Source organism: Parus major, chromosome 1, assembly GCF_001522545.3.
Source record: "Parus major isolate Abel chromosome 1, Parus_major1.1, whole genome shotgun sequence".
Lineage (NCBI taxonomy): Eukaryota > Metazoa > Chordata > Aves > Passeriformes > Paridae > Parus > Parus major.
In genome coordinates, this window is record NC_031768.1 from 19,305,263 (window position 1) to 19,318,570 (window position 13,308).

The 13,308-nt window shown below is 39.1% G+C and overlaps 1 protein-coding gene across 3 annotated transcripts in view; it reads left to right on the top strand.

Moving 5' to 3' along the window:
- Nucleotides 1-13,308, top strand: part of MID1 (midline 1) — a 238,277-nt gene that overhangs the window by 84,910 nt on the left and 140,059 nt on the right. Inside the window, exon 1 of one of the 3 annotated variants that reach the window (XM_015641101.3) lies at nucleotides 12,925-13,172. The exons of 1 other annotated variant lie outside the window; for it this stretch is intronic. The gene's annotated coding sequence lies outside the window, so the exon portion shown is untranslated. Of the gene's footprint in view, nucleotides 1-12,924; nucleotides 13,173-13,308 lie in introns of those variants that run through there. One more of the 3 variants, XM_015641067.3, reaches the window with a different exon arrangement.

The window sequence follows — 13,308 nt, forward strand, 5'->3', positions numbered from 1 at the left end:
TCCTCCACAGCCATTAAAGCTAGGTGAAAAGCAGTTGCTTGTTTTGAACCTGTGCCATCTTCTCTTTGTGTGGAGAAATCAGCTTTAAACATCAGAAAAGTTTAGAAGTGGAGTTGATGACACCTTAGGAAGAAATGGATCTTACAGTGTTATAGACGCAACAACTGCCTGCTGTATGTGTTTTTTAAAAATGTATTTTATTGTTGCTAAGTTTGCATCTGAAGCTTAGCTGAGAAATAACCAAAAACTGTTCAGATTTTCCCTGCAAATAGAAAGTTTGTGCAATTCCTACAAGAAACTGGTGTCCCAGCTGCCTTGCAGAGAGGTTGTTGCTGCTTTCTGAGCTGCTGGGCATGGGAGCGATGCAGGCTGCGCTCAGCAAAGAGCGGCACAGGGACAGCGAGCGGCCGAGCTCTGCCCAGTCCCGCTTCTCCCTTCGTGTGCATGCACGAGTTGGGGCTTCATGAGCTCCTTGTTCCAGTTTAACAAAGATGTGCAGGTTCTCAAGTGTTGGGACAGGGAAGTGGTGCAGTCACCCTACCTGGAGGTATTTAAAAATGCATGTAGATGCCAACCCTGCATAGGGACATGGTTTAGTGGTGGACTTGGCAGTGCTGTGTTAGTAGCTGGACTCGATCTTAAAGGTATCTTCCAACTTAAAGGAGTCTGTGATTTACATGGAATGCTTGCAGTTCTTCCTCTTCCCATCTCTCAGTCTCACAAGTTAAGATCTACTTTTTCATGCTTATTCCTGCACTTATAGTAAGTGCCTTAACTACCCAAATACTGACACCAGTGACAGAATCATTATGATAGATGATGTCTGTCTTGGTAAACAGAGGGTCAGCTGCAGGTTTGGGAACAGATTTCCTTAAAATTGCTAAGCCTTCTGGAAGATGACTTCACCATCACCTTCAAACTTCCCAAGTTTGATTTGGTGCGTGCTGATGAACAAGGAGGCAACAAAAGCCTTTCTTGCACTTCAGAAAGGAGCCCAAATACAGAGTGAGTATGGATGGGTTTATTTTGTATGTAACAAAAGTGGTGATTGTGAAACAAGCATGACAATTTTACCTCAGCTAACTACAGTACAGAAATGCCTCTTGCTGAATGCTTATTATTGTATTTGCAGACTGGCTTCATATGTACCACATGTGCTTATTGTTGTTGTGTTGTGATTTCAAGCTTTTATGAAGTGATAAGCCACATATTAATAGTTTTAGCAGAAGGTTCTCTAGTTGTTAACATGGTAACACCTTGCAAGAACAACATGTTATGTCCATTTTTCATTCTAGAAATATGCAACATTCTGTACTTCAAAATACATAAGGAAAGTGTCTATTTAATACGTAGATCTGCTCAATATATTATCTTCCATGAATTCCTACCCTGTTGCTCAGACCTGCTATAAAAATTTGCTTCCTCAGACTGCAAAATATTAATTCATTTCACAGGAATCTCTTTGGATACAAGCTGTGAAAGCAGATCTGGAAGTTTCAAGCACATTTGCTCTTGCTCAGTCTTACCCAAACTGAATAGATTACTAACACTATTATAGTAACAGGTGTTCAAATACATCCAACTAAGTTATTAGTCAAACTTGGAGGATTATTTTTGTTTTCCCTGACCACTATCAGGTTATCAGTTACATATGGATGTAATCCTCCTCATATCTGCCTCAGTAAAAATTAGACCAATTTTAAAAGAAATTAGTTCAATAATAGCAGGGTTCCATCCTATGACCGTTTATGAACATTTTCAATGGAAATTTTCAAAATAAGGTAACAGGTACATAATGAACACAGTGATCCAAAGAAAGTCAAAACATTGGTGTTTTGATGATAATAAAAATTAGGAAACTTTATGCTTATTTACATTCTATATATCCTAATAAACCAAGTAAAATTAAAATAAGTTAGTGTGTTAAAACTTCCCTTTAATTTCATCATGAAGAGTAAAAAACAAGTATAAAAATTTGAAATTTGGTGCCTTTACAGTAACTCCATTCAGCTTGTCCTTCTAAGCAGGCAGTGCATGAAAGCATTTGCCTATGAGTAATATCTTAGTAAAGAGTCATGATGTGAGACTTGGAGTGACACATTTCCCCCCCAGTTTGCATACCTGATAATAGATTTCCTCAATATCACCTTTGGATTCACTGGCAAAAAAGTAACCCATCTGAAAGAAACACTGCATGAAATGTTGGTGATGGGACAAGCCTGGGTCTGTGTCTGAATGTGAGACAAAGAGTTCAGACCATTAAAAGCTATATGGTCTATTGCCATGCTAATGTTTAGCTCTTTGTTTAGTGCAGACTTTCAAACGTGTTTCCATGACTCATTAAATCCTCTGAAATAAAAGTTCTCACAATTCTAGTACAGTGGAGCAGTTATTTTTGGACTTAATTATAAACAGGCTAGATAATGAGCTACCTAACTTGTCCCCTTTTCTGAAGAAGAATGGTTTGTGACCTCTCCTTTCTCTAAACAGTAACAAAATCCACTATATTTGATGGATGAAGGAGTGGAAAGTCCATGAAAAAATGAAAGAGGTGCATATGCAAATACATGTTGAGCAACTAATATTTTAAATAACAAGTAAGAATATATATTTTGAGAACCTATTAAGTATTCAGCTTAAGAGAATATCGTAACCATAGCAACCCCTTATCACCTGTTTGAGACGCTGAAACATCTCCATGAAATGTGCATCAAATGCCCTGCTAATATTTGTAAAATGCTGATAATATTAGCTCTTGGAAACAGCCACACTGAAAGACAGATGTGTAAAAATGCTTAAGACTCAAGATCACCTGTCTACTGGCTGATTTCTCCTTGCCCTTCTTACTTTAGTTTTATGTGTCAGTTTGATGTATCAAAAGCAAAAGATTAATGGGCTCAAGAAGCCATGAGGGAGCAAGGTGCTGGACACACATTGCTGCTCACCTACAGCATGCCCATCATAACCACCCTCAGTTGAGTCTGCTGAAGGCTTTAGTGGTTTGTGGTGGCCAAACAAAGCCTACATAAAGGGAAAAGTTTCTCAAAAGGATTGAACATGAGAACTCACAGGAAGACACCCAAAATAAAGTAAGTACAGATCCCCTCCTTGCAGCAATCTAAAAAGACTGTGCCATTTATTTTATTTGCAGGATTTCAAATCACATAAAGTTGTAACAACAATGATTTTTCTGACTGTAGAGACAGCTTCTCTTGTTTTAGATGTTGCATTTCAGATGCTCTCCCTTCTTTTTCAGCTTTGAAGCTGCAAGTGGTCAGAGCTTAACACTTCTAATCTCTAATATGAAGATATGGCAGGTGAATTTTTCTGTGGAGTTATTTCTGTGCCCCATAGCCTTTAAGGCTAAGGATGCTGGGATGGCCTGGAGAGCTCCCCTGATGAAATGTCATCACCTTTCCCCAGAGGACTCTGTGCTTTCTCTCTTTTTTTTTTTTTTTTTTGGTGGTGTACTGTGTTTTTCCACAAAATTAAATACTTAGAAAAGCAGGTAGAACCAGTGAATGATGAGTTCCTGTGATAAAATAATAATTGAAATTGTGTTTAAACCACAAAAGTCTTTAATTTTTGAATCCTTAGTGTGATTCTTTTTTCTCTCTCACTTCAGTGTGGAGTGCAGTACACCCTGTATATGTGCTCTGAACAGATATGCAGAAGAAGAAAAGCAAAATCAGTTGTTGCCAAGTGATTTGGTAATTGAGCAATATGACTGCACAACTCAGCCTGAGTCCTATATTTTCTGAGGGGTCTTCCTGCCTCATTTTGCTCTGCAGCATCATATAGCATCAAATTATTAGTTGTAAATTTCAGGTAGATGGGTAACTGGGAGCACCAAAAGCTTGGATTTCTGAAGATGACAGGGTACCCAGGACATCACTGTGCATTCCCTTTAACATAAAGGACCTTCTTTGTGCCCAAGAGATGTGGAAAAGGCTTTATGAAATGGGTGTTAGGACCTTTGCATATCATTGCAGTTTCATAGAGAATTACAGCAAAATTACAGCTGAGGGAGATATCTGAACAAGGAGAGAGAGGATGAGCATATGTGACAGTCTGGCCCTAGGGATCAAAATCTGCATGAAATAGTTTAGAAGGCATGCATTAACCTTCATCATTGGGCTGATGTGCAGTAGCAGCTACTTCTGTGCTTTGTTTTTCCCTGATGTGAAATACTGATGTTGGAGAATGTGTTGCAGGCAGGGGTTTTAATGGTTGAGTCTCCCTGTAAATAAGCATGTGTATTTATGAAATAAGACACTCTGGGCAATATCTTCCAATTTCAGCATTGAAGTGATGAATGCAAACTAATAATAACCTGTGAAAATAAAAGATGCAAAAATTAATGCCTAATAGTGAGCATTTTATTTCTGTGTTGGGCTTCACTTTCCACAAGTCCTACCTGAATCATATTTTCTGGGTTACTTCAGATTTTTTTACTATCTTCATGAAAAGGTTTATCACCAACTATGAAAACATAGTTTTCATGGACCAGTCTGCGTTTTTATTTTAGTTTGTTTTTTATAAGGGCATCTTATGAAATGAAAATCAAAGGTTTGGATTATAAAAGTGGTTTTATTGGAACTTGGAGGAGTAGAGTGTTTTGCAGTCATTGTCTTTTATTGCTGGAGCTGTTTAACAAAAAGAGAGGACTGAATAGGTGACACCTCTGGAAATGTGAGGTAAAGAAAGCAAAAATTCTTTTGGAGACTGGTAAACCTACACTATATATTCCTGTAATTAAAAGGAACAAGCTACAGGGACTCATAAAAGTGCCATCTGAAAATGGTTTAAAACTTTGAAAATGGCTACTCGACACAGACAGAAGTGTGAGACCCCACCAGACCAGTGCTCCCAGGGCAGTCCCAGTGAGCCTATTTATAAACACACCATTTCAAAACCTCCTCAGCTGGTTTTAAGCAATGCTCCTGGTGAGAAAAAACATTAATGTGATAAACAAAAACTTTCTGAAACTGTCTCCAGCTTAACCTCTGTGACTAATGCTTCGTGATATCTGCCCACATCCTTGAATTGCTTAATTTAAAATCCTCTCATAAGAAGGTTCTTTTGATTTCCTTCTAAATTCTTTGCCTGTTTTTCTCATTTGAAATTAGAGGAATGTGGTGGTTTTGGTGTTAACCTTCCTACATAAATATATTACATGGTCAGTACCAAGGGTTTCTCTGAAGCAATGGGAAGGTGTAGTAATCTGATATTTCATAGGTAATCTGACCTTGATGGTAACCCCAGTGAACTTCAGAAGCTTGTGAGTCGAATCACGAGCCACATATGTTAGCAAATTCTCAGTTGTATAAAGCTGTTTTCCTGGCCAGAGTTTAAGGATTTGGGATTTGGGTTAAGGTTTTTGTTGTCATTCCCCAGCCCACCCCCTGCAACCTCATCTCACCACCAACACTGCAATCCACTGGTATTCTGAGTAGGGAAATGTTTTGTTCAGTTGTAGGGAAGAGCACCTTAAGACTCGGTTCTCTTTCACTGAAAAAGTTGAAGTGTATACCTTAATTTTTTCTTGAAGAATTTGAACATGTTTCTCTACACATTCAAGGATGTCTACATGCACACGCATAGACACACACACACTTTTCTAGAAATAATTTCAGTATTCTGCTGTGTTGTCTGGTTAATACTAACTTTTGCATTCTAAATACTTAGATTTAGTCCAGAAACTAGTACTTACATCTACAAAGAGTAGTCTTTTTGTGTCCTTCATTCCTGCTTTTGGCAGAGCCCGTGCTGCCCTGATTATTGTAATGTGCAAAGATGTTTTAGCGTTTATAGGTTTGTTCTCCCCTTTATTATCCTCAGCAGTGTAAAGACAGCTTGAATATCCAGAGAATTCCAGTGAAAGAGATGAGACACCTCATGCCCTGGGCACAAGCAGTTTTCAGGCTGCAGTTCATATTTCCAGTGTTTAAGACATGACTCTGAGTCATGTCACTTGACAGGTTTCCCATGTGACCCCCCACCTTGCTGACAGGTAACTCCTGTTCCAAAAGGCTACCTGCTTCACAGAAGGCCTTCTTCCATGGGGCTGGGAGCTGGCATGGGTAGCCAGGAAACTGGAAAAAAAGAGAAAAGTGAGAATTCCCTACAAAAATACTCTCAGGAATTTTGACTGCAAAAGCTAATCTTATTAAATTAAGTTTCATGAGATAGTGCAGACCGCTGGTAAACTTTTATGACTAGAAAAATGAAATAACAAGATTTTAGTCTGACTTGAACTTTTAGACAACTTTGGCTCCATTGATCTTAGCTGAAATACCTGATTTGAAGTCAGAAAAATATTGGTTGGTTGTCTCTCCAGTGGCAGTTGGCTTCTTGGGATTTTTAAAGAATATCTGAGCTAATTTTTTTATCTCTGTATGACCAAAACTGTGTAGTGTCACTCCAGAGAACATTGAAATATCAAATGTTTTCTGAGAACAAGAAATATATGGAATTAAAAATTATGCAGAAATACTCCAGTTTTTTGTGTTAATGCCTCATCCCAGCTGAGATTTTGAAAAGATGTTAAAAAAACATTTTCTTCTGTTTTGGAAAGTTTGGAAACACAGAGTCAATCTCTCTATAATTCTTCCTGGACATGACATAGTCTTGACAGTGCTTTAGTTTTTCACTTCTGGCACACTCATGCATGGCATATGATATGTCTAACCTGTTGTATGCCGGCTGAAGAAAAACTGTTTTAGAACAGAGTGGCTTAATTCTGAGTGTTACATGTTTTTTTTGCTAAACCTGTGGTTTAGGGGCTTTTATTTCTAAAGGAAGGATTTGCATGGTTTGATGATCTCAGCTAACACGCAGATAATGGGGATTTGAGTAGATGCCTGCTTGCTTCAAGTGACAATTTAACATTTTAGGCTGTAACTTGTTTTAGTGAAATTGTGGCCAGATGAGACTCCCTCGAACCTGTGTGATCATATGTTTGGATATATCTCCTGGAATAGGAGAAAAATATTGATTTTGACAGATGCTGTTTGATGTTTGACTGACAAAGGCACATATGTTATAACTTCTGCTACTTGCCTGCATCTTTATGTGCTTGAATCACTTCATGACTGACTTTTGTAATTGGTCACTAAGTAAGCTGTTGGTACAAAATGCAATGGAATAAAGTTAATCTCTTTTTTTTCTATGCAAATAGAGGTTACAGATACATAAGGAAATTCTTGTCTTCTTTCTTTATCTTTCTTTTTTTTCATGGAGGCTTCTTAGGACTGGAATATTAAAAAAAAAAAAAAAAAAAGGTAACAATTTAACTATTAATCTACTACTCCTAAGAGTAATGAAGTATAATTATCACTGAAGTAGCAACTAACTGTAAAATCTTAGGATATCAAATGGAGAAACAGTGGTAAACTAATTATGATTTCCATATAATTCAGCATTTATATATAAATAAATAGAGAACAGATGTTTTAGAAGCTCTGAACCCTTATAGCATCCTTCTTTATTGGTCTTTTTAGCTTACTATACTTCCATAGAATTTTGAAATAGACTATCAGAGTCTTCTGATCACTAATTTATTACACATGACTGTGCACCAACTTGTTCAGCCTAGCAGATCAAGTATCTGCCTCACAGCAGATGTAGTAAAATGAAATCCAGAAGATATTATTCTTTTGATTAAAAAGCCTGAATCAAAAAGTCTAGCCAGTGTAGTCCTTAAGGCAAGTGCAGATGGATAGTTGTTTAACCACCTTTCTGTCTGTTTGATCTGAGGATTACATAGGTTACATAAGTGATGGAGAAAGAAGCTGTCCTGAAGATATCTTCCCTTCTCTCTTGCCTGCAGATGGTGCAGTCCCAAGTGAGATCAGAGCACTTTGAGTGGTTCTGTAAAGGGTGAATGGTCTGCTAAGGGTTGCTCCACCAAGAGGACTGAAGGATGCCCTGATCTTTCTCACCTCAGCCTGTTTTGCTGGTGCCCTGCCAAAAGGCTGAGTCTTGAAAGGCAATGAATTCCCCAGCGATCCACCTTAAGGACACCTTTGTGCACTGTGGCTTTCAGTGTGTATGTGCACATGTACGGATGTCTGACACTGCTGGTCCTAGTTTTAAAATTCTGTTAGAAATTGTGTGTGCATTTAGATGTCATGACTCAGACATTCTGCCAGCATGGTCAGCTTGTCTTCATTGCATTCACTGCAGCAACGCTTATAAAAGCAGCTAAGTACTGCTTTGTGAGATCCAGCTCTGCACAGTCTTACATTCACAAATGTTAACTATATCAGTTGAAATCATTGCATGACAACATTCACATCTTGAGAGCAGTTTTTAATATTTGGAGTATTTCAGAATTTTTCCCTTTTTTTTTTTTTTTTTTTTTAATACTGTCTTCTCATAAATTTGTCTTCATTTTACAACCTCATATTTTGTGCCAGTTTTTCTGGTGGTTATTTTTACATGCCAGTGTTGCCTTAAGTACTCTAGTGTTATATGGGGTTAATAAAAAGTGTTTTGTATTCTGGACATCCTGCTCTTCCTGCAGGTGCCAATTTAAAACTGCCAAGAGAGGGACTATAAAAACGCTTAAAAATTAATTTCAATGCCAATAGTTTGGGTGTGAATATTACATTTTTCTCTCAAAGTGCTTGTCTTATTTGGAAAAACATGTCTTTATTAGTTGTCTATATTGCAAATTAAAGGCAATATATTTGTGATTGACTTCATACCTGAAGATGCTCATTTTCAAACTAGGGTTGCTTCTTTCTAACCTATATGCTGGGTCATTTTCTCTTCTGCAACTCTTTCAGTCCTAACATATAATCAGATCCTGGGGTCTGGTCTGTCTTTGTTTGGCACAGCTCAGTAAAGAAATAGAGTGGTTCTCTGTCTTTAGCGTATATTAAATTCTCTGGGCCCAGGAGGATTTCCATGGCAGCTGGAATTCAACTAATGAGAGAAAGTCCTTTTTGCCACTTTCTGTTCTGTGCTCCCCCTGCAGCTGATGCAGACTTATCTTGGTCTGGATTAAGTAAAAGTCTGTATTGCACCAAAAAACTCCAGCAACTGAGTGATCCCACATTAGGCTGTTTTTCATTCGATCCCAGTTCAAAATAATTCCTGTGTGTGGTAATTTATTAGAAACAATGAAAGTAGATAAGGAGGATCTAGTTAAAAAATCAGTGAGCAAAAGTTTCAAATTCTGAAAGAATGCTAAATTTTTGATATCAAAATTTTTGTCTTTGCCTTGTCACAACTTAAAACTTTCAAAACTGCACACGACATTGATGAGCACTGAACTAAGCCTTTTCTCACTAAATTTTGATGAACATATTAAGAAATAGTTGATGTGCTAGAAAGAGAACTCAACACTTAGTTTACTATGTTTATGTAAAAAAAAAAAGTGATATTTTTACATAATGTACAATTTGTAGCTCGTGTTTTCTGGGGTTTTCTGCACATTTGTAGGAACTCTCAAAGCTTTTTTGGCTTCATAAACTGGCTCACAACACATTCTAATATTGCATCTTTGTCTTAAGTAGCAATAGGAGGCAGAATTTTTAGTGAGAACCCAACACCTTGAGTTCTCACAAGTGCCTGCTGACTACTTTTGCCAAGTCAAGAGCAGAACAGCACGAACCACACTGAAGATCTTCCTGAACAATGCTGCCAATAATGGAAGCCCAGCTGAAGTTTTCCTGCCTTGATTTTGCTTTAGTGAAGGGGGCAACATAATGCTCGAAACATGAGGCCAGATGGAGGGCTTGTGTGCGTGCCCTTTGTGTCTGGGAGGTGCTTGGTGTGTGATAAGGACTGTGGCAAGAATACACAGTGAGCAGCAAGGTCAGAGTTACTTTGGTATTTCTGTGTCTGCTGGTGTCACTCATAACTCCAAAGGGTTTGATAAGAGGAATATGTGACCATTACTGCTGATAACCAGTGTTCACATAACATAAAACTGCCAATGGTTTGGTGTGCTTGTAGCCATTTTACTTTTAACTTAGATTAATTCAATAACAATTCTTTAAAACAATTGTGGTCCCTACCATGTCTTTGGTCTGGCTTATACAGGTCTTTGCTCCCAGTGATGTCTAAACAGGCACCAGCTCCTCTGCCTGCTCTTAACCTCCACTGGTTCCACTGTACAGACTGTAAAAGTTTCCTCTGTCAGGGAGAGAATCTCCTTTCACTTCCCCAAACACCATATGACTTTCTCATGCACACACATACACTTGGTTATAGATGGGAAATCAAATTTTTCAGAGGAAGGTGTAAAAGCAGCACCTGTCTTCTTTTATCCCAGATGGGAATTCCTTTTCCTCGCATCTAGCTGCTCCTCTGTGTCTTGGCTGCTGACTACCCTCAAACCTACTTCAGATACAGATCCTCTTTTTCTCTTGTGCCACTCAGAATACTCAAGGAAGTGAAGTGCAGGACCCAGTTTTCTGAATCTACTGCGTGTGATAATACCACTGCACCCCCTGCAGCTGGGGCAGACTTATCTTCATCTGGACTACAAAAACTGTATTACACAAAAAAACTCCAGCAACTGAGTGTGGATTGATCACAAAGTACATTCCTCAAAGGTGGAAAGTGAATGGCATAACTAGGATAGGGGCTGTCTGCGACTCTGGATTTTAAACAAAATAGCCTACACCCCACCCTGAACACAGGTCAGTGATTTTGATGGTTTCAATTTTTTTTGCTAATACTAGAAACCAATTTTCATTCTATACAATCAACTCATTTTTGATGCCATATTCTGCTGGGTTTTTAGTAAAATGCAGTACCCATCCAATCCTGGAAGTTGTGCATGTTGTTTGTGAAAAGGTGTCTGCAATTCCAGAAGAGTTACATAATTGTTTTAACCCTATAATCTTTGAGTTCTTACAGAAATTTTGCTTTGTTCCCATGTGAAACTCTGAAGCTGTCCTAAGAATCAATCCCCTTCTTAAATCAAAATCCTAAAATCAAATATAGGGGGTTTGTGTGAACCCTTTATAATCTTTACTAATTTAGTAAGTTTTCAACTTTTTACTACATCTTCTTCAGCAGGGTAGTTTATCTCTAATGTTCTAATTTGAAAAAGTACATCTGTGTTTCCTTTGAATGCATCCTGGAGAGGATTCACTCAGATTTAAAGTAGTAAAAGGCCTTCACATACCACATAGTCATTCCGAGTGACACGTGTCCCCTGAGGTGTGCCTGGGGAACAGAGGACAAGCATTCCTGCTAAGTGCCCTTAATGCACCTCACTCTGCATTGCAGCTGCTTCGAGCTCTTGTGCAAGTGGGCAGTGTTAGACCATCACTGGTTTGTCTCCACATTGCCTAGAGAGGATGGTTGGTCTCACCCCCATGCAACATGTTATATTGATCCCTGGAGATGGTTGGTGTTGTACATTAAAGGATCATTGCATCCTTCCTCCTGGGGGCACAGACTAGGCAAGAGTAAAGTTGGACCCAGATAAAGTGCAGTAGTGGTTTCAATCAAGTTTTCCCTCCATCCATGCCATGCTTCTGATCTAGACAATGCCAATATTATACAAGCTCCTTTCTTTGTTGCAATTGTGAGAAAAATCATTAATATATTTAAATGAGAAAACAAATACGTATTTCAGATATTTTCTTTCTTTCCCTGTGACATACCCACTGCTGGAACTTATCATAAGTTAAAAGGAAATATATTTTTGGAAGCTTTTAATTAAAATCCTGGAAGCATATGATTCTAACTTTTTTTTCTGTAACTCAATTCAGTAAGACTACTTGTACTGTGAAGGGTTAGTGACTAATTTTTTCATTGGTAGATAAAGCCATTGCAGAAGCAAATTCATGATACTGGGATTTTACTTCAGGCATCAGATTTGCCTGATTGTTCCCTAGGATCAAAAGACAGATTTTCCATTAAGAGTGGAACAGAATGACTAACAGGCTTCTGAAGTGATATTAAGTTAGAAGCCTTCTCCACTTTGGAGAAGATTGGCTGGTATCAATTTGCAGGCTTGCACTTCTCTGGTTTTTATTTTTTCTTTTTTTTAAACTCAAGAAATTTTGAACTAGATTTTCTTCGAAGTCCCTTCCAACCCAATCAATTCTATAATTCTACGAAAGGTGTAACTCAAACAGCAACGGCACTTCAGATTCGAGATTTTTGATTTTGCCTTTTCTTTGTTTATTTTAATGAAAGCCGCCGAGGGGCAGCAGATAGCAGCCGATCTCGTTAAAAAACAAAACAAAACACTTTTTTTTTTTCTTTGAAGTTGCATTTCAAGTCCAGTGTTATCTTGCATGAAAAACCCAGCTTCAGGAATGAGGAAACAACCCTCTATAAAGAGGGGAAAGCAGACAATGAACTGAGGTTAGGCATGATTAAACGTTTGCCACTGAAACAAATAAAACTTTGCAACAAAACATTTCCAAAGCCTACGGATCCACACATACATTTTTGTTCCTTCCAAGAGACAGGCGCTCGCCCTTAATGTAACTGGTAAACGGTGTTTTACTTCCTGCTTATGTCATTATATAATTTTCCTTTTAATCTGACATGAGGAAATCGGTGTTTCTGGAGACGGGATGTTGCCGCTTTGCCGGGCGGCTGCCGAGCGTTCCTGCATCGCTCTGATGCTGCAGAAATTTGAACCGGGCATTTGCATATCCTTGCTGAAGTCCTGGGAGTCTGTTAAGCTTCCAGCAGACCCAGAGCAGTTACATGAGAATGGGAATAATCTCTTACACCGCAAATTGACTTCCCTCTTTGTAGCCCTAGACACTGTTTCCAGCTGCTTTCAGTCTTTTAAATCCTTGAAAGCTTTCCTAATCCTCGTGTAGGCAGCAGCCTTTATGTGCTCTGCCGCCCTCCCCTTGCTGCTGATTGGCGAGGCTATTCCACGGCCCGGCTCGGCCAACTGCTCCATCCTGGGCTGTGGTTTGAAATCAGAGCCAGGCAGGACAGCTGCCTCCCCGCTGCCGACTTCCCATAGGCTGCCCAAAGAAGGTTGGGAAACTTGACATTGTCTTAGGGCTCCCCCCAGCAAAGAATAAAAAGGGAGGGGGAAATAATAGACAGGGAAGAGGAGGGAGGGAAACTTGCTTACGGTGGGAAACTTGATGGATTTCTGCCCTGCCGACAGCAGCGCGGAGTGAGCAGCCCTGGCCGGCTGGATGGATGATGGGAATCTCACCATGAGGCAGGTAAGGAGCCACTGCCCGCCGGCTCCCGCTACTACCGCTCCCAAACCCTGCCCATCTCCGCTTTTTCCTCCCCTCCTCTTTATTTTCTTCGTATAATTGTAAGTTTCCGGGTGTGGGAGAAAATAATAAATTCTTT